This window comes from Peromyscus eremicus, chromosome 7 (genome assembly GCF_949786415.1).
Source record: "Peromyscus eremicus chromosome 7, PerEre_H2_v1, whole genome shotgun sequence".
NCBI lineage: Eukaryota > Metazoa > Chordata > Mammalia > Rodentia > Cricetidae > Peromyscus > Peromyscus eremicus.
The window spans coordinates 29,772,247-29,792,248 of record NC_081422.1 but is presented as its reverse complement, the minus strand read 5'-3'; the positions used below and the strand labels follow the sequence as shown (position 1 = coordinate 29,792,248).

At 42.0% G+C, this 20,002-nt stretch overlaps 1 long non-coding RNA gene across 1 annotated transcript; it reads right to left on the bottom strand.

Annotated features, from left to right (window-relative positions):
* Positions 1-1,501: 1,501 nt before the first annotated feature.
* On the bottom strand, positions 1,502-17,926 carry LOC131914146 (uncharacterized). The gene is made up of 3 exons (XR_009380085.1): positions 17,690-17,926; positions 7,680-7,747; positions 1,502-1,586 (listed from the first exon to the last, which is right to left on the bottom strand). It is a non-coding gene; the product is annotated as an uncharacterized LOC131914146 (long non-coding RNA).
* Between the last annotated feature and the right edge of the window lie 2,076 nt (positions 17,927-20,002).

Sequence of the window (20,002 nt, the reverse complement as noted above, 5' to 3'; positions counted from 1 at the left end):
AGATGGCCTCAGGGAATGCCTGTGGGGATTATCTTGATCACATTAATTCATGTTGGGTGACTCAACTTAATTGAGAGCAGGACCATTTCCTGGGCAGAGGATCCTAGAGTGCATAAAATAGAGAGAGCAGGCTGAGTACCAGTGTGCATTTGTCTCTCTCTCTCTCTCTGCTTCCAGACTACATGCAGTGTGCCTAGCACTTTCAAGCTCCTCCCCCTGTGACTTCCTCATCACAGTGGACGGTTACCTGGACCTGTGAGTTAAGATAAACCTTGTCTTCCTTCAGTTGCTTTTGTCATGGTATTTTATCACAGCAGCAGCAGCAGCAACAAAGAATGAATACACTCCTCAAGTTCTTTAAAATCTAACTGAAGGGGAAACACAGCAAGTTGAGATGACTGAAGAGCACTTACAGGGCACCCTTTAGATGACTGTCCAGGCTGACAGCCCACGAGGTGGCAAGCATGGCTGCATCTGTCCTGGTGCCCTCTGACAGTTCACTGAGCTAACCTTAGAAGTGTTCTGTGTTTTGTCATGGCTCAAGACCATGGCAAAGATGGTTGTGGTGATATTGTGTTCCCCAAAATATTGTGTACCCTAATAAACTTATCTGGGGTCAGAGAACAGAACAGCCTCTAGATACAGAGGCTAGAAAATGGTGGCACTCACACCTCTTAATCCTAGCCTTCTGGAGGCATGGGTCTCTGTGAGTTCAAGGTCACACTGGAAATAGCCAGGCATGGTGACTCACACCTTTAATCCCAGGAAGTGATGGCAGAAAGCAGAAAGGTATATAAGGCATGAGGACCAGGAACTAGAGCTGGTTAAGCTTTCAGGCTTTTGAGCAGCACACAGTTCAGCTGAGAGGCATCCACTCTGAGGAAACAGAATCAGTTGAGGAATTGGCAAGGTGAGGTGGCCGTGGCTTGTTCTGCTTCTCTGATCTTCCAGCACTCACCCCAATACCTGGCTTCGGGTTTTATTTTCATTAATAAGACCTCTTAAGATTCCTGCTACAGATGGTCCTGGCAACAAGAGCAGGGGAGGCTGGGGTGATTGGCGAGGGCTCACACCAAGGGAGTCAAAGCGGTTGAGACAGACTGGACCCAAGCAATCTTTGGATGCTGAGTGACCGACAAAGCCAAGGACCCAGTGTCCCTTTGTTTGTCTGACTCAGAACTGACATCCATAGAAAGATTAAAATAAAAAGAAAGACTTAGTTATTCGGCAAACCAATAACAGGCTTTGGGATTTTGCTTTAAACATTCTGAATAATCCTATTAGCAGCTTAGAAAAAATGGGTTTATTTTAATGACAGAGTATGTGTATCTCTATATTTCCCATGCACCAGCGTTTGATGAAGATTATCCACCCCAGCTGAGGTCGACCCTCTTTGTGGGATTTATCCCTGTCACCAGGTTTGGGGAAGCAGGAGGCAAAAGCCTCTCTGCTGTTATTCGTCTGGAGTCGAGGCTGTCAGCCAACCTCTTCACCTACTCACCTGCCATTAGTATACCGACCAGTTGTCTTGATGTCCAGCTGTCCAGGTCCAGCATGGGCAGCATGCTTCACCAGGCAGAGTCAAACTGTGGGTTGAGAAGACACGAGTATATGACTTGGTTCTGACTATGCCATTTTACCTCCCCAACGGAAATAACCATCATATTAAAGTCATGGGTTACCTTGGAAATGAAGACTGTACAAGTGGAGGTGCCTGGGCAAGTGCTTCGACCTCCCCTCCTGGTTGTTGTTTTTGCCTGTCTGGATGTCTGAGAGCAATTGTGTGTCATTAATAGCCATGCTTGTAGAATCAGCTGCCTTAACTAGAACCAGGTAGAGTTTGTTTTCTGGTCCACCTACAGCCTTGTTTCTTAGAAGGTAGAAGGCATGAAAGAAGAGGCACTCTCGTGTTCTCTTCCAGCCTTATGGTCCTACCAGCAAGGGTCACAAATTTAAGCCCATGTTTGCTACTGCGTTTGAATGAGAATTTGCACAATGTCTTATGGTTGTGAGCTGTGCATTTCAACACTATGTGGTTATATGTTCTTAGCAGCCCTTTAAAAATATGTTACATTTATTTATTATGTATATGCATGTTTGTGTACGTGTGTGGGCATGTGTACGTGGTCCTGCATGTGCAGAGGTCAGAATCCTTCCACCATGTGAGCTACAGTGATCAAACTGAGGTCATCAGGCTTGTCCTGCAAGTCCTTTACCCACTGAGCCATCCCACTGGCTCTTAGCAATCCTCTTACCATGCCTATGTACCCTCTCCCCCAATTTTAGGAACCGTGTCATCCCTGGACAAAAGGAACATAGATAGCTTACATAAAAGATAAACCTGAAGCCTCCAAAGCTTCCTGTCTCTGTGATGCTGTTACTTGCAGGGATAAGGCCTGCATGTTGCCAAGAACATTTCTCCTATACGTTGTAATGACTCATGTCCCCAGGATAATGAACAAGACTTGGCAATAACCATGCCCTAATTCCAGAGCCAACAGAGGACGTCTACAACAAAGAAGCTGGTAGTCACAAGCCTATCCTGCAGCTCTGCCTATAATTCCTAGAGGAAGAAATAGTTTATTAGCTACCCACATCCCCTCTGATTGTAACCAACAACTAGTATGTTTCTTTCATGTATATTCTTTTGTAATCACCTAAATCCCCCCCTTGTGAATCTTTGTTTCAACAGGTAAGGGAGGTGCAGAAAACTTTGGGAGGTATTAATTCAGTCAAGGAAATCTACTGAGAGGTATCTACAGACATTTTATTCTTGGAAAAAAATAGAGTACAGTTAAAGCTACAGCTCAGCTTTCATTTAAAGATCAAATAGATTTAGGCTTTGTCGGGCAGGTGCTGGGAGGAGAAAGAGTGTAAACAGTATGCCCCGTAGACTTTAGTTAAGGGTTAGTCAAATGGATTGGCATGGGGGAAGGGCTCTATGGAGAAGGAGAAGAGATGAATGATAGCAAGCAGAACCCCAGTAAAGAACAGGGCTGAGGAGGAGCTCAGTGAGGCACTTGGTGAACGGGAAGAAGGTGCTGGAAGTCACATACTTGTCTCTGTTGTTTTAGAGAGCTGTTGCCTGCTGAAATGTTAACTGATAAACTATTTTCAAATACTCCTCAAATGTTTTAACCTTTAAATCAAATCCCCTGTAAATTGGATAACCATAGCAACCTGATACATTGTTAACTTTTCTGGCTGGGCAGACACCTTTAGAGGTGGCCAGAGGCCCAAGGAAATGAGTGGAAAGTCCATATGGTGTTCTTGAGGGGAGGTCCCCCATGGTTTAAACCTGGGTTTTGGCCAGATGGTGACATTCCGGGCTTGCCGTGGGGAGTGGGGCTGCACCAAGAAGAAACTGTGTTTTTACATGCCCCATGTGTGGCTGCCCTCAGGATTCAGCCATACATCACCGTACGGGACAATGCAATGGAAGAGTAAACAGGGTATTTGTTATTTCTACCCAGGCAGAACACAAACAGAACATGAACAGAGCACAGGATTCAATGCAAGAACAGCCTACACCATTCGGGCTCTAACCTCGATGGTATTGATTGAGTGCACCTGTCCGTCTTCATTTTCTACCGGGAACTTGATTGCTGGCAAGTTTATAGGATTATGGGTTTAATTGGATGCCTGTGTTTTACTAGATGTAAGTGAAATTTATGGCTGTGGGGTTTGTGGTGCCAAGGTTTACCTCGGTCATTGCCTCTCAGCCGAGAAGCCAAGACTCAGGCAGCCAATGGGAGTAAGCACAGGGGTCCTCTGGCAAGGGAATCACCCCTGGGAGCTGCTAGCAGGCTGGGGTCACAGAAAGAGCAGATGGACCAGGTGACAGAAGCCAGGAGCTAGCGCTGTACTCTCGAGGCTTCCTAGCTCTCTGGCCTCATGTAATGCTAACAGGAGCTGGTAGCAAGCACCTTGCAGAAGTTATTGATATTCTGTTAGATCCCTAAGCGCTGGCAAGGTGGACAAGTGCTCAGGAGGGTGGTGGCTGCACTCTTCATCCTGCACAACATTGTAGTAAAGTGTTCCCGAAGAGCTTCCTCCAGAGGTGGAGGGCTTTCAGCAGAGGAGTGTGTGCACAGTGTAGATCCTTTAAACCTAGGGGCTTGGCATACTCATCTGCTGCTTAGCAGTCTATTATGTAAATCGAACTGATTATTTTTCAGTCACTTATTTGGCCTTAAAGTAGTTAATTCTTCAATTGAGCACATTGTTCTTTGAGTCCTTAATATAGGCCGTTTCCTAGGCTTAGGCAAATATGGAAAGAATTTCTGATGTCTTTACAGATGATAAAAATGGAGGCCAGGAAAATGTATTCTTTTCTTCTGGTCTCATAGAGAACTGAGGGTAGATCCAGGCACATGCCTGATTCCTTGTTCAGAAAGAACTTGTTCAGGTACTTGGGCAGTGTCCTAGTTAAGAAAACTAGCAAAGACATCCCCAGGAGTAAATGTGTTGCCTTGAACTTCTCTTCACCTGCTTGGAAAAGCCAAGTGCTTAATTTCTGGTTTTAGTTGGTCTGGGGGAGTTTTATGATCCAATTAGGTGGTTCCTCAAAGGTGGCAGATTATATGCCATGTGGCTCTTCTGACACAGGACAATGGACACTAGCTAATGAGATCCAATCCCAATGCCTCATTTCAGAAGGGATTCACTGTTATTGCAATATCCTTGGCATAAAGATTCCCGGCGGAGCTCAGATTAAAGCAGAAAATGTCTACAATTTAATACATTCTGACAAACCCAAAATAGTCCATACACACACACACATATATACACACACACACAGACACACACACACACACACAAACACACACACATATACACACACACATATACACACACACATACATTATGGGCAGTACTTTAGTATTTTATTTACATTACCCCACTGGTTTTGAAAAATGTCCATTTCATAGATAAAACTTAGGGATAGTATATAATTTTCTCTAGGTGCTCAAATCCCAAGTGGGAAGAACTGGGGTTCTAATTTGCTTTAACTTCAACTTTGGATCCATGCTATTGACCACAAAAGTCTACTTGAAGTATCAAGGCTAAGTTGAGATAGTTCTGCTCCTCAGAGAAACACTGCCTTCAAGAACAGAGGGGTGCACTGGTTGGAGAGGTGATCTGGGACCTGTAAAGTCAGAAGTGGGTCTCAAACTGGACTACTGAGAATACTTTTGAAAGTGCTTTTTTGGGTTGGGGATTTAGCTCAGTGGTAGAGCTCTTGCCTAGCAAGTGCAAGGCCCTGGATTCGGTCCTCAGCTCTGGAAAAAAAAATGTGCTTTTTTTAAAGAAATGGACAGATGACATAGCGTTTCAAGAAGGATGTAAACTTTTCAAACATTGTCTTATTGGAGACGTGTATCTGGCAGAAGAAGGCATAGTGCCGACACACTAGAGGAGAACACTGGTGAATTTAACTGTCTGAAGAGGCTGGGGCTGAGCCCATGGCAGCAGGGGATTTCTAGAGGCTCTTGAGAAGGGCAGTGTTACTGGGAGGTTTACTCAGTGGTGCTAATGATGTCCAAGTGTGTGCCAGTGGGGTTGTTCAGTAGGAGTAGATAGAATTAGGCAGAGTTAGTGGTCTTCACAGCCTTACTACACAGTGCAATAATGAAGTACTGTGAACCTATTTGGTATGGGATCATTTAGATAATTTAGATTTAGTATTTAGATCTGCCTGTAGCAGGATTTAAAATGTGTCCAGTTTATGTGGCTATCTGAGAACACTTTGGCAATTGTAGACTAGAGATCAGAAGAAAGTGATGCCAAAATATATAAAAGTCCAAGGCGATTAGAAAGAAGTGGTAATAACTGTTACCATCTTAGGCATTTGGTGTTTTTCACTAGCATGTATATTAGTCATATACAATAACAAGTTTCATTATGGCATTTTACACATGTACATGTATGTGTTCTTTCACACTTCCCTTTACCCTCTATTGTTCCCTCCCATGTCTGCTGATTTTGTTCCTCTTCCCAGGGCTCTGGTTGAGAAGGAGGACTTGAAAACAGTGAGAGAAGAAGAGCACAGAAGAGGCACATGAGGATAAAGAGGATATGAAAGGTCTTTGGTTCTTCAGAGCAGTCATGGAAGGAGAGTTGAGGAACAATAGCCAAGGGCCAGTGAACTGCTCAGTGAGTAAAACGCTTGCCTATCTGACCTGAGTTAAATCCCAGAACCCAAGGTAAAGGTGGAGGAGAGAACTGACTCCTCAAGCTTGTCCCTGATCACCACACATACTCTGCACATATGTGTGTCCCCACACACATCATACATTTATAACAATAATTTAAAATACCCATCTGGTGAGGCTGGCTGGGGAAATCCCTGCAAAGAGCTCCTGAGCAAGCATGGCAAGGACGTGGATCTTTTCTTCCCTGAGGGTGTGGTCCAACACGACAGGGAGGGTGGCATGGCTGCTTGAGTGTAGTCAGAGATTGGTGAGCTAGTCAGCAGAATGACATTCTATTTTACAGGCTGGGGAGAGAAAATATGTATAAAGTAGAGCAGAAACTGTAAAGAAGAGAGAAAGATGGATGTTATGAGACAGGTGGGGAATTTTTAATAGAGCAAAGGAAAGGGTGGGAAGAAAGGTATGGGCATCCTGATTCAGGGAGAAACCCACTGGGTTCTGTTTAAGAGCTTAGAATGAGACAGCAAAGAAAGGCATATTGTGCTCACCAAAAATGAGGCAAATATTCTCAGGATCACCTGTCAGAGCATGCATAGGTGGCATAGGAGAGGAAACAGTTCAGGTGACTTTCAGACAAAATGAAATTAGTTGATATGTACAAAGATTTCACACAAGATTAAAATGTCAGGTGAGTTTAGTTAAATTGATTCTTGAGGTGAACAAAAGTTAAATGTTTTCATAAACTTTTGCAGTTATAGTTTAACAGTATATTGCAAGCTCTCCCTCCCTCTCTCTCTCTTTCTCTCCCTCTCCCTCTCCCTCTCCCTCTCTCTCTCTCTCTCCCTCTCTCTCTCTCTCTCTCTCTCTCTCTCTCTCTCTCTCTCTCTCTCTCTCTCTCTCTCTCTGTGTATGTGTGTGTGTGTGTGTGTATGTGTGTGCCTTGGGAATTGAATCCATGTATTTGCACATACAAAACACAATATCTACCTCTGACCCACACTCCCAGCCTGCAATTGTATTTTAAACCTTGGAAAAAAGCAGATGGCAATATTCCCAAGTTAAGGACTGTAAGGGAGAGTGTTGGCATAGGAAGTATGGCAGTTGAACAGTGTCATGAGTCAGCACGGCACTAAGGTGAGGATGGAGTGACATGGTTGGTTGCTAGAAGTTAGAGCTACATGAACCAGTTCATTTGAAATGGAGGTAAAGGAGAGTAGAGGGCAAGAAGGGTGGAAGCAGAAAGAAACTATGGCTCAAGTCTCTAGAGTTGGAAGGTCTCAGCTGTAAATGTTGGGTGTGGGTGGCATACGGCTGTGAATAGATTAGCTGCCAGAGAGTTACAAGACCATAACCATAAATATTGACTCTTATTAAACTGGAATTTGTAGGTGGATTGGAGAAACCCCGTGACTGTCCTGGAGCTGGTAGACACTGAGGACAGTATGGTGTAGGCTTCAAAGCTTGGCAGACATCCAGGTGTAGTGAGGAACACTGTTGTGGGTGCTGTCATGTATAAAAACTAACCCCTTCTGATGGTTGGATGTCCAGGATTGGGAGTCAGGCACAGGAATAAAGCCTGTTGAGAGAGAACTCTGGGGAAGAAAATGAAGTAGTTATAAGCACAACTTCTTGGTCAGATCAGCTTATTCTATTGAGTCTATTCTGCTTTTGTGATTTCCTAGTACTGTGGTCATGGGTAAATTACTCAACCCCCATGAATCTCAGTCTCCTTGTCTCTAAGGTCTCCCAGATCTCAGATCTCTCAGATGACGATGATATCTACCCATAGGGTCCTGAAGGGTTCATCGCAAAAACTTATAAAAGAAAGTAGTAGCATGAAGCTCACTAAATGATAAATAAAAGTGATTTCCCCTTCCTCTTCCCTTGTTACCACTACTGTTAGCATTGGGAGTATATACAGGAAACAGTGCTTTCAAGGGGAAAAGAGGGTTTCAATTTCTGTGGCCATGTGGGGAGGAGTAACTTCAAATATCAATGACAGGAAGAATCTTGTTTCCAATGGAATCAGGGTTCCACAAGTATACTGGTTCTGCCCCTTAGAGTAAAGAGCACCTTCAAGAGCAGAGGGGTGCACTGGTTGGAGAGGTGACCAGGGACCTATAAAGAAGGAAGGAGATCTCATGCAAGACTATTGAGAATAAATTATATAGTAGAGGAAGCCTAGGGTTGAGAGTTGATAGATGTGAACATGTTTTATGAGAGCACCCCACCCCCATGTTGGATTTGCTGCATGGTTAGGGAGTGTTTGATGACAATTTCTCATAGCTTTGCTCTGGAAAAATTTTAATGTAAATTTTGAACTGTAAATTTTGCTCAAGCTTTACTAATAGATATTAAATTTAATGGAAATCTCTTGTGTTTTATTCATCTTGGGTAGTTTAAAAATCCCTTTAGCCAGGCAGTGGTGGCACACGCCTTTAATTCCAGCACTCGGGAGGCAGAGCCAGGCGGATCTCTGTGAGTCGAGGCCAGCCTGGGCTACCAAGTGAGTTCCAGGAGAGGCGCAAAGCTACACAGAGAAACCCTGTCTCGAAAAACCAAAAAAAAAAAAAAAAAAAAAATCCCTTTAAACTTGTCATGTGAAATGTATAGGAAATATATGAATGTACCGGTAATTACAATCCTAACCCCTTTCTCTGCCTTATAAAATGGCAGATTTCCCCTAAAAAAACTGTTTTGGTTCCTTTCATTAGAGGGTCTTAGTCAACCAAGAAAAGGGCTCTGAAGAAAGCAAGAGGAAGAAATAGTTCCCATTCAAAAAGACCATTTTAAGGGGTTTATGGGAGATGGAAGGCATACACAATGAATGTAGGCCTCCTTGGTGAATAGAACTTTGGGGGAAGAAAGACATTTTAAAATACTGCTTAAAAATTGTTATGAAAAATTTAAAGCTTGCAGTAAGGTTGAAAAATTGCTCAATGAATAACAACATCTTCACCATTTACACTTGACAATTGACAGTGTTTTTCTGAATCTGCTCAATCCATCTATCTGACTATCTTTACCCATGTTTATTCAAAGCCATTTGCAAGTCAGCATTTTATCTTTAAGTTCCCTAGTATGCATCTCCAGAAGTTGTCAAGGACCATCCCAAGTTAATTTTTCTTCTTAATAAACCACTCTAAACTCAGGGGCACAAAACAACAATTGTAAGTGTTGCTTTCTGACAGATCCCATGTGTGAGGAATGTGCAGAATGATGACATGTTCCTGCCAAACATTATGTGGAGTTGTAGCTGAGAATATTGAGATGGCTATGGACTGGAATTATCTAGAGGTTTCTGCAGACTAGCTGAGGAATGGTTCAAAGTCAAGATGTAATTGGATGTGGAGACTGGACAGCTTACCTCTGGTCCTTCCCTATGTCTTGGGCATCTTCCACTATGGAACTTGGGTTCTGATAGGAAACATTTCCAGAAAGGAGCTTCTAGAAGATGAAGTTCTAGAACACCTAGGAGGCATCTGCATGTACTTTTTGCTGCTGCCTTGGAAGCTGTGTAGTGTAGTGATATATTGTGCACCCTAATAAAATTTGCCTGAAGATCAGAGAACAGAACAAGCCACTAGATTAAACATAGATGCCAGGCAGTGGTGGCACACACCTTCAATCCTAGCACTTGGGAGGCAGAGATCTGTCTGGATCTCTGTAAGTTCAAAGCCACCCTGGTGACTTAGTCTAGAAGAGAAACAGAGCCAGGCAGTGGTGGCACACACCTTTATTTATTTATTTTTTATTTTTTTATTTTTATTTTTTTTGGTTTTTCGAGACAGGGTTTCTCTGTGTAGCTTTGCGCCTTTTCTGGAACTCACTTGGTAGCCCAGGCTGGCCTTGAACTCACAGAGATCCGCCTGGCTCTGCTTCCCGAGTGCGTGTGCCACCACACCTTTAATCCCAGCACTAAGAAGGACATGATGACTGGGCAGAGAAAGGTATATAAGACATGAGGAGACAGGAACTAAATGCTTTTCAGGCTGAGGAATCCTAGAGGTAAGATGTGGCTGTGGTTTGTTCCTTTGTCTCTCTGATCTTCAGGCAAATTTTATAAGGGTACACAATATATCACCACAGTGTAGCATTACGTTCAGTGAGCTCTGCTGATAAAGGTAGGAACAGCCATGCCCACATTACATGGGAAAGGACAGAGGTACCCTTCTTCATGAGGTATCCAAAGATTTATAGCTATTTTTAAAGTACATCATAAAGACAGTATCTTTTTTTTTTAATTTTTATTTTGCAATACAATTAAGTTCTACATATCAGCCACAGATTCCCTTGTTCTCCCCCCTCCCGCCCCCCTCACCTTCCCCCTAGCCCGCCCCCCATTCCAATCTTCTCCAGGGCAAAGCCTTCCCCACAGACTGAGATCAACCTGGTGGACTCAGTCCAGGTAGGTCCAGTCCCCTCCTCCCAGGCCGAGCCAAGGGACCCTGCATAGGCCCCAGGTTTCAAACAGCCGACTCATGCAATGAGCACAGGACCCGGTGCCACTGCCTGGATGCCTCCCAAACAGATCAGGCCAATCAACTGTCTCACCCACTCAGAGGGCCTGATCCAGTTGGTGACCCCTCAGCCATTGGTTCATATTTCATGTGTTTTCGTTTGTTTGGCTATTTGTCTCTGTGCTTTATCCGACCTTGGTCTCAACAATTCTCTCTCATATAAACCCTCCTCATTCTCGCTAATTGGACTCCCAGAGATCCACCTGGGGCCTAGTCATGGATCTCTGCATCCAGATCCCTCAGTAGTTGGATGAGGTTTCTAGCATGACAATTAGTCGTGTATCGTGTATCGTGACAATTAGTCGTGTATCGTGTATCGTGTATCGTGACAATTAGACAGTATCTTATATTGCATGATGTTATTATCATATCAATAACAAAATTTATGTATATTATCTGATACTAATAATTTTTCTATTTTCTCAAAAGAAAATTTTTAATGGTTGAATTTTTCACTTATTGTTTTGTTGAGACAAGGTCTTACGGTATAGACCCAGAGGGCTTCAGACCTCAAAATCTTCCCAAACAACCTAAGCAATTGCCAAGGCCATCAGTGGCTCTCCCCAAATCGATGCTAAGGCCCTATTGCAGAAGACATCTTCACAACTCGTTGAGTGTGGAAAAATTGAGCTGGTGACTGCTTAGAGCCTTCACCTGTACTGACTAGTGTTCATGGTACTGGAAGCTACTCTGCATGCCACCAGAGGAGAAAGGTAAACACCAACCCAGCTACAAACCCTTCAATCCACAATGGTGACCTGCCTGCCAGATGTGCTGCTGCAACAGTGGCATGTTTGGATTTAAAGTCCACTCCATGAGATGGAACCCATGCCTGACTCTGGACAGGTAGCCAGGGACCTGAGTCTAGATAGGCCATGGAGCTAGCTGAAGATCAAATACTTCAGTTCTGCTAAGGAATGTAGCATTCAAATGACTCCTAATGACATTCTGCTGCACTTGTAGATCAGTGTCTCAGTCACCCATCGTCAGAGAAGCTTCCTCCTGCAGCAGATGGGAACAAATGCACAGGACCACAACTGGACAACATGAAGAGAGTGAGAGACCTTGGAACACGCAGGTCCAAATAGATGTCCCCATCAAATCTCTCCCCTTAGGGCTCAGCAAACTTTGTGGAAGAGGGGGAAGAAAGAGTGTAAGAGCCAGTGGAGACAGAAGACACCAAGGAAACCAAGCCTTCTAGACACAACAGGGCTGATGCACACATGAACTCACAAAGACTGTGGCAGCATGCACAGGGTCTACACAGATCTGAGTCAGACGGGTTCTCAGAGCTGAGAGGGGATGTGGACAGGAGCCCCCCTCCCTAACCCGGAACCCAACTCCCATTGATAACTACTCACAAATGAAAAATTGGTTTTCTCCAGCTGAGTCTTACTAAGAATACAAACAATGCTTAAGGATAGGCTCCACGCCCAGCAGAAGATGGCCAAAGCAAAATGAACCCAGTAGTATTTGTTGTGGAGGTTTTTAATCTCAGAATGCTTTTCTGGGCATTTGTTTTCTTTTTAACCTCACAGGTCTTTTGCTCATGTATTATGGTTTCTGATTTAGTGTTTTTTTTTTTCTTCGAGACAGGGTTTCTCTGCGTAGTTTTGGAGCCTGTCCTGGATCTCACTCTGTAGACCAGGCTGGCCTTGAACTCACAGAGATCCACCTGGTTCTGCCTTCCAAGTGCTGGGATTAAAGGTGTGCACCATCCCTGCCCATGTTCTCATGGTATCTCTCCCTCTTCTTCCCTCCCTCCTTCTCTCTCTCTCTCTCCTTCCCTCCCTCCTTCTCTCTCTCTCCCTCTCTTCCCCCTCCCTCCTTCTCTCTCTCTGTGCCTCTGTATGCATTTCTTGTGCTTTTGTTTAGCTCTTTTTCTTTTTCCGTTTGTTTTGTCCTTTTCTGTTTTTGTCGTTGCCTGCTTGTTTTCTAACGATAGAAAAAAGTGTGTAGATTTGGGTGGATGGGAGGTGGAGAGGATCTGGGAGAAGCTGGGGGAGGGGAAACTGTGGTCAGAATACATAGCCTGAAAAATATTTTCAATAAAAATAAAAATTATTGAAAAAGATTCTCCTACTTCAGGTTTCCCTAAGTGTTAGTTGATTAATTTTTTTTTCTTCAAAACTTGGTTCCTATTACAGATGATATGTTTAATTTTTTTATTTCTGTTTTATGGAAGATTCTGAGGAAGACGTCTGGTATATTTTACAATATATTAACCATCTCTCTTTGTCCACGTAGCTGACTTTCAGAAGTTCTTCAATGCTTTTTTCAAGCTGTCTTTGTTGTAGATTCAGGCTGTGTACTGAGACAAGCCTCAAATCACATTGACTGGACTTGTATGATTTGCTCCTTCAATAACAACGTGGGGGAGCATATTCCAGGCACCGTGTTAAACTCCAGGCATAAGACAATACATATGTCAAAACAAATAGGAATACTTAACCAACCCCCAAAATCCAAAAGTGTCAGAGAAATAAGCAACCAACAGAAAATCAACGATCAGTCAGGATGAAGAAAAACTCAACAGGTAAGTACAATCTAGGAAATGTGCCTGATATGGTACAGGAAGCTTAGCAGGGAGCAGAGGTATGTGACTCTCAGTCTCCAGGAGTCAGTCCAGAGTCTGATGGGAATATAAATATGTCTGTAGGTAATCATAGACAAGTGCTATTGAGCAGTAATCAGACCTAAAGATGGCTCATGGCAAAGATAGCACATTTGGTGACCTATTTCCCACAAGATGAGATCCAAATGTATTAGCATACTATGTTTTATCTCTCCCTTTCCTCTTTTCTTTTCTGATTCATCTTCCTATGTCCAGAAACATTTTCCTAAGTCTTTGTTCTCTTGAATGTTCTCTGGCCTAGGCTATTGTCCCAATTGGCTCATTTGAATCTTTTATTTTATAAGTTTAGACTTCTCTTTTTATGCTTAGACGTGTTTGCTGGGCCCAGACACAAAGCCTGCCAAGTGCATTTCCCGGGTCTTTGTTTGTTTCCCTTTGGGTTTTTTTTGCTGTAGAAGTTGGAAAGCGGACGGGCTCCCACCGACTCTACCATTTTGGACCACATTGCTGCTGCTCACTAGGGAAGCCATAAAGCCCAGCTCATTTGCATGAATCTCTGCAGTGGCTCTTTTGACCCTAGGGCTGTTAGAAGTACTCATTAGATCCTCTTTAATTAAATATGTAACACACATCATGCCATCAAGAATAAAAAAAAAGATAGAAAAATACAAATCCAACAACCCTCCTACACCTAATTAAAAGCAGGCTGTCTTTGCCTCAGAGCAAGCTGGGGACAGTCCTTTTATCCTGGGCACAGCCACGGAACCCCTGGTGCCAAAACCCAGGAGGCAAGGACATGAGACTTTGGATGTGCCGAGGGGGCTAAGCTTTGTTGGGTGACACAGGCTCCCTTGCCTCCCAGTAGGTGGGATCTAATTTCAGCTCCTGATATGAGACTCAAGGTGAGGACCAGCTTTCATATCCTTTCATCCTTGTTTTCAAATGCTCTTTTAGTGAATACCATCTAGTGGTATTGCAGGTAAACCGAACATGGACACAGTGGTATGGGCTCTCCAGCAAAACAAAAGCTAAAAGCTCAAAGAAAATGACCCACACGCATCAGTTTTTCATCTGTGACTCTGATGGAGAGTGAAGCAGGTTAGCATGGCTCACAGGGGTAAGTTCTTTGAGGACCTTTTTTTTGTACAGTGCTAATGATTGAAAGTAGCCAATCCATGTAGATAACCTTCATAGATAACCTTGAATCCTCCTCCTCTCCTCCCCTAATCTTCTGTCCCCTCCACCCCCACTGATTCTCTCTCCTTTGGAAAACTCTGTAAAACCTCTCCACCTCCACCCTTGGGCTCCTTTTCTGTTATATGGGAATCTCAAAACAGTTTCCTGGGTCTCAAGGGATTCAAAGTGCCTCTTACTTATCTTGTCAATGATGGCAGCCCATGAACTGCTACATTGTTGGCAGAAGGGCAGGTCCATGTGTCCTGAAAGGCCCTTCTTTCCAGTTGTGTATTTGCCTAGCTCCGAAGGAAGCTGGGCACTTTAAGTAAACCAGAAACGTTGCTTTCTCTTTAAGCTTTGAAGTGAAAAGGAAGGCTTTGTTTTTGCTGCGTTGCTATTTGCAATTTTTTAATTTAAATTCTCATCCAATGCAGCGACCTAACAGAGAGACTAGAAGGAGGAGATTCATGGCATCTGCTGGTCATGTTTGCCGCCAGCTTTGGGCACAAGAGGTATTGAATCTATCAAGACCCTTCAACCTTAGAACCATAGTGGAGCAAGTAATTGTTAGGGCCCCGTTACGTGCCAGGCCTTGTTTGAAATGCCAGGGACCCAGCAGCAAAGAGAAGAAACGCTGCCCTTCTCTGATTGTTTTTATGTGCTAGATCAGAACTTGTTAAATTCTGGGTCACGATCTCATTATGGGGTCCTATAACTGAGTGTGGAGGTGGCCAAAATTTGGCAGTAGTAAAAGGTTTCTTCATATCCAATGATCAAAAATTGGTTCAAAATCAAATGCATTATGGATCTGAAGTGCTTCCAGGAGAATCCACCGATGTGGTGTTATGTGACTTCACTAACTCTTGGGGTGTGAGCTGTGCATCATGCTACATAGCACCAACAGATACTGTCTGAAACACCTCAGTTCAGATTCCAGGCTGTTGGGTGCTATTAATTGTGGTGTTTTTACTGCAAACACTAAGTTTCTGCTCTTATGAGACCATAATGATTGAATTATGGAAAACAAAGATTTTGAATATTTTTATACCATCATTTCTCAGCATGTTAGTATCATATTAGCACGTCTTTGGACTGTACTATGTTAGGATAATTGATTTGAAAAATTGCTTATTTGAGTTGCTGACTTGAGTTTTATTAGAAAAAATAAACTACTACATGAATTTTGGCTTGGGATTAGGATGGAATTTCCAACAATTTCTGAAATACCCCTAATTGGTATTTCTGCCATTTTATATTATGTATTTGTGCAAAGTAGTGTTCTCAACATTGACAATTTTAAATAAAAATATTGATCAACTCTGAAAAACACTGAAGATAATCTATATCCTGTAGTATCAAATATTCAGCCATGATTTAATTCTTTATGTAAAAATAAGCAGGCACATCTATTTAATTAGCATGCAACTTGCTTTCATTTTTAATAAATTAAAAATATGTGTACAAAGAATTGTTTCATGATGTCATTGTGATTATTAGTAGTATTTGATTTGCATAATAATTTTGTATAGTTACTGTTCTGATTTCATTTGTGTTGCTGACCAAACACAATTAGATGGAGTAAAATGGTTTATTTGGTTTACGAGTCCAGGTTACAGTCCATCTTTGAGGAGAAATCACTATAGGAACTTAATCAGCTAGTCACATCATAACCATGGCCAAGAGCAGAGAGAAATGAATGAACCCTTGTTCTCTAGGAGCTTTGTTCCCTTAGGCAGTCTAGGACCAGCTGCTAAAATAATGGTGTCACCCACAGTAGCTTACTTCTTCCCACATCAATCAATAATCAAGACAATTCTCCATGGACATACCCATAGGCCAACCTGATCTAGGTAATTTTTCACCTGAAGCTTTCTGCCTACATATTCTAGTTTGCTTTTCTGTTGTCATGATAAATCACTGACCAAAGACAATCTGAGGAGGAAAGGGTTTATTTGGCTTTGGGTTATAGTTTATCATGGGCAGTGTGTGTGTGTGTGTGTGTGTGTGTGTGTGTGAGAGAGAGAGAGAGAGAGAGAGAGAGAGAGAGAGAGAGAGACAGACAGAGAGACAGAGACAGAGACAGAGACAGAGACAGAGACAGAGGGAGAGAGAATGTAGAAACTCAAGGCAGGAAGGAATCGAGTCAGGAATGATTTGCTCTTCATGTCTTACTAAACTTTCTTTCTCATACAACCCAGGATCACCTGCCTAGGAATGGCTGTCCCACATCTACCATCCATTTAACACATGCCCCACAGGCCAATGTGATGGGGCAATTCGTTGTGGTTCTGCCCTCCTGGGTGATTCTAGTTGTGTCCACTTTATAAAACTAACCAGCATGCCAGGTCATTTTTGGTTATAGCAAGTTGACATTACAAACTAACTAGTACATCTCTATACTCAGGGTCATATAAAAACTTCTTGGTTGAAAACAGGTTTCAAGTGAAAAAAAGCTTAGACACCTTCTTCTGGTGTGAGTCATAAAATAATAACAAAACTGACATCCAACTATAAAAATTCGGAATTCTAATGGAGGAAAATGGGCAGTTAAAGCCATGAGAAATGATAGAGTTGATAGCCTACATATGATGATTGAGAAAGCCTCTCTGTTTTGAGAAAAGACTTGTGTGACTTGAAGCAATGTGAATGTCTATGGGAATTCAGAATGAGCAGCACATTTAAAAGTAACTTCTGGAGCTAGAGTAGACTCAACTGATAGAGAAGTATCGAGATTCTTCTGGTTGATTCTGAAGATCAATTGCATGCTTATAACATTACAACTGCTTTGGACCACATCTATGTTTTCATTGTAATATACAAATAATTTTATTGGACAAAAGTGATGATTAACTTCTATCATATTGACTGCTTTGAGGTAGTTCAAAACACTGGAGAGGAAGACTGAGATGTTGGGCTACAGGAATGGAATCCTCTGTGTGAGAAATGAACATCATGAAAACTGGAGATACTAACCAAAGGTGCTCTTGAGACATTATGAACCTTCAGGATGGAAGACAGACATGGAGAGGCAAGAGAGTGAATCAGGAATAAGTAGTCTAGAGTTCTCCTTGCATCTTAGGGCTTTCCTATCCAGACGTATGTATATCCCCTGCATGATGCACTTCTAAATTCACTGTCCATCCTCAATCTTCCCTGTCTCAGTTGAGAACTCTGTTTTCCCAGTTGGTTCAAACTCTTTTTACTTGCTTTTTTTTCTTTCTAAAGCTTTGTCATCAACTTTATGGATTCTATTTTTAAAGTACCTTCAGAGCCTCGATACATCTTCTCATTATAGCAGCTTCCTGGTCCAAGCCATCTTCTCTCTCACCTGACTGAGGCTGGCTCCTGACCAATCCTACTTGATTCTATCCTTGCCTGATTCCCGAAGACTATTGTGATGCAGATATCAGGATAGTGCCTTAAAAAAATTAATGTGAAATCATATATCTCCTCAAAACTGTGAGATGAATTTCAGAGTAAATTTCCCGATCCCTCAGACTGTGAGGCACTTTTGCTGAGATTCCTTACCATTGTGACTTCATCTACCTCCACTGTTCACTTTGCTCACTCTGCTATCATTTTTGAAGACTGAAAAAGATGCTCACATTAGAGATTTACTCTGCAGAACATGTACTCCAAATAGAGGATGATGTACCTCTATAACCCTATAATGTCTTATATTGTGATAGTCAGTGTTTATTTCCAACCAATAAAACCTTATCATTTCCAAAACCTTAGATCATCCTCACATTTCTATTTTTTAAGTCTCTGTTGATACTAAATTAGTTCTGATATTAATGCTATTTTTCACATGTTGAAATACAGTCTCGCTTTAATCTCATAAGGCTTAATAGAGCTTTAATGCAATCTCACCGCCCCAAATAGCTTGACCTCTACAGCAGCCAACTCATTTCCTTTTCACCATATTAATAAAAATATTCAGTTATGCTCTGTGTATTTTGAGATTTTTATTTTGAAATATATCATCGTCACAGAAGACACCACACAAACACATACTTTCCTAGCCATGTATAACGATGTTTATAAAGCAGCTAACATGTTTAAGAATGTATCATTGTCAATGTCCCAGAGACTCTTTTTGTGGGTCAAACATCTTGTTACATCCTTTGTCTCTCCCGAGAGTTAAAGGAATTACTATTATTATTATTGATAGTAATTCTTTTCTTTCCAGTTTCATCTTTGTATATATTTTGAATGAATCATTTTTCATTTTAGGAAATCTGAAACATATAGAGTTAGATTCTGAATATGTTCTTTGGGATTGTTTCTTAACTCAGTTGTATGCTCAATATTCATTTCTATCTTATTGACACATGCAATTGCAAATCATTGAGACTTTTTCAGGCCAACATTAAGCCCCACATCTTCTGTAAGATTTTCCCATCCTTCTACTAGATCCTACATAGTCTTTAAATAAAATTTTATTTTTCCTCATTTCCCAGGGACTCCTATATTCTGTCTTGTAATATAATTTTTCATATTCTCTTATATTTACTCCTGGTTTATTGGTCTTTAAAAGGCAGACTGTTTATCTCTTTTTTCTTGTTTTCAATAGCACCAGACCTAGAGAATATGCATAATTTATGATTATAAAATGCTTATTAAATGCATGATACTGAGAACTACAGTATATATTTGGATGGCAGACCCTTTATTGCATATTCCCCAAAGTCTAGCTAGCTCAATAATAAATACATCTCATCTATTTCTCATCTCACTAGGCTATTGTACACGCTCGGCTTAGTGTTTGACTTCAATTACATTCTCAATAGCATTTTTCATCTCTCCAAAGCTATGTTTTGTATCTGCTAACCTGCATCTGTCTAATATTGAAATCTTTGCTCTAAAGAAAACAATTGGGTAAACAAAAGTGTAAGTGGGTGAAGGATTAATCAGAGTCAGGGCTCTTAATTCTGTGCTGCTTGTGCTAAACAAATGGAATGGAGGGGATCCAATAACAGAAGCATAAAGAGGAAGAAGCAGTCCCCAAGAGTGTGTGGAGACACAGCTGTTCTTACTCCAGTCCCTGCTAAGTAGCAACACAATGGTTCCCACGACTGGATGTCCTGGAGCCCTGGGATGGTTGCCTTTCTGAAACTCTTCTTCCAGAAGATGCCCCTGCCTCATCTGAGCCAAAGAACAAGTGTATTTGAAAAAGCTCACATGAATTCCTCTAAGCTCAAAACATACAGAGCAAAAGAAAAAAAAAAAAAAAAAACCAACTTCCTTCTGAAAAGGAAATGAAGTGTTTTATTTCTTTATTTATTAGATTTGTTACTACTCTACCAGAGGCCCCTAGGCAGAAAAGCTTATTGTAAAATAATAGAGATAATTAAATTTTATATTATGAAACAGCAATCAATGCAGCAAAACTAGTATCTCATCCACTGGGGATACTGAAACTAAAGAGGTGGGTTCCATGTGATGTCCCAAGGCCAAACAGCACTGCTATCTCTATTCTCTGCTCTCCTCCTCATCCATTAATATTATTAAGAATTGTGTTTGCTGAGGACCTTGCATGCCTTGTTTTCTACAAATTAAGACTGGCACTCAAT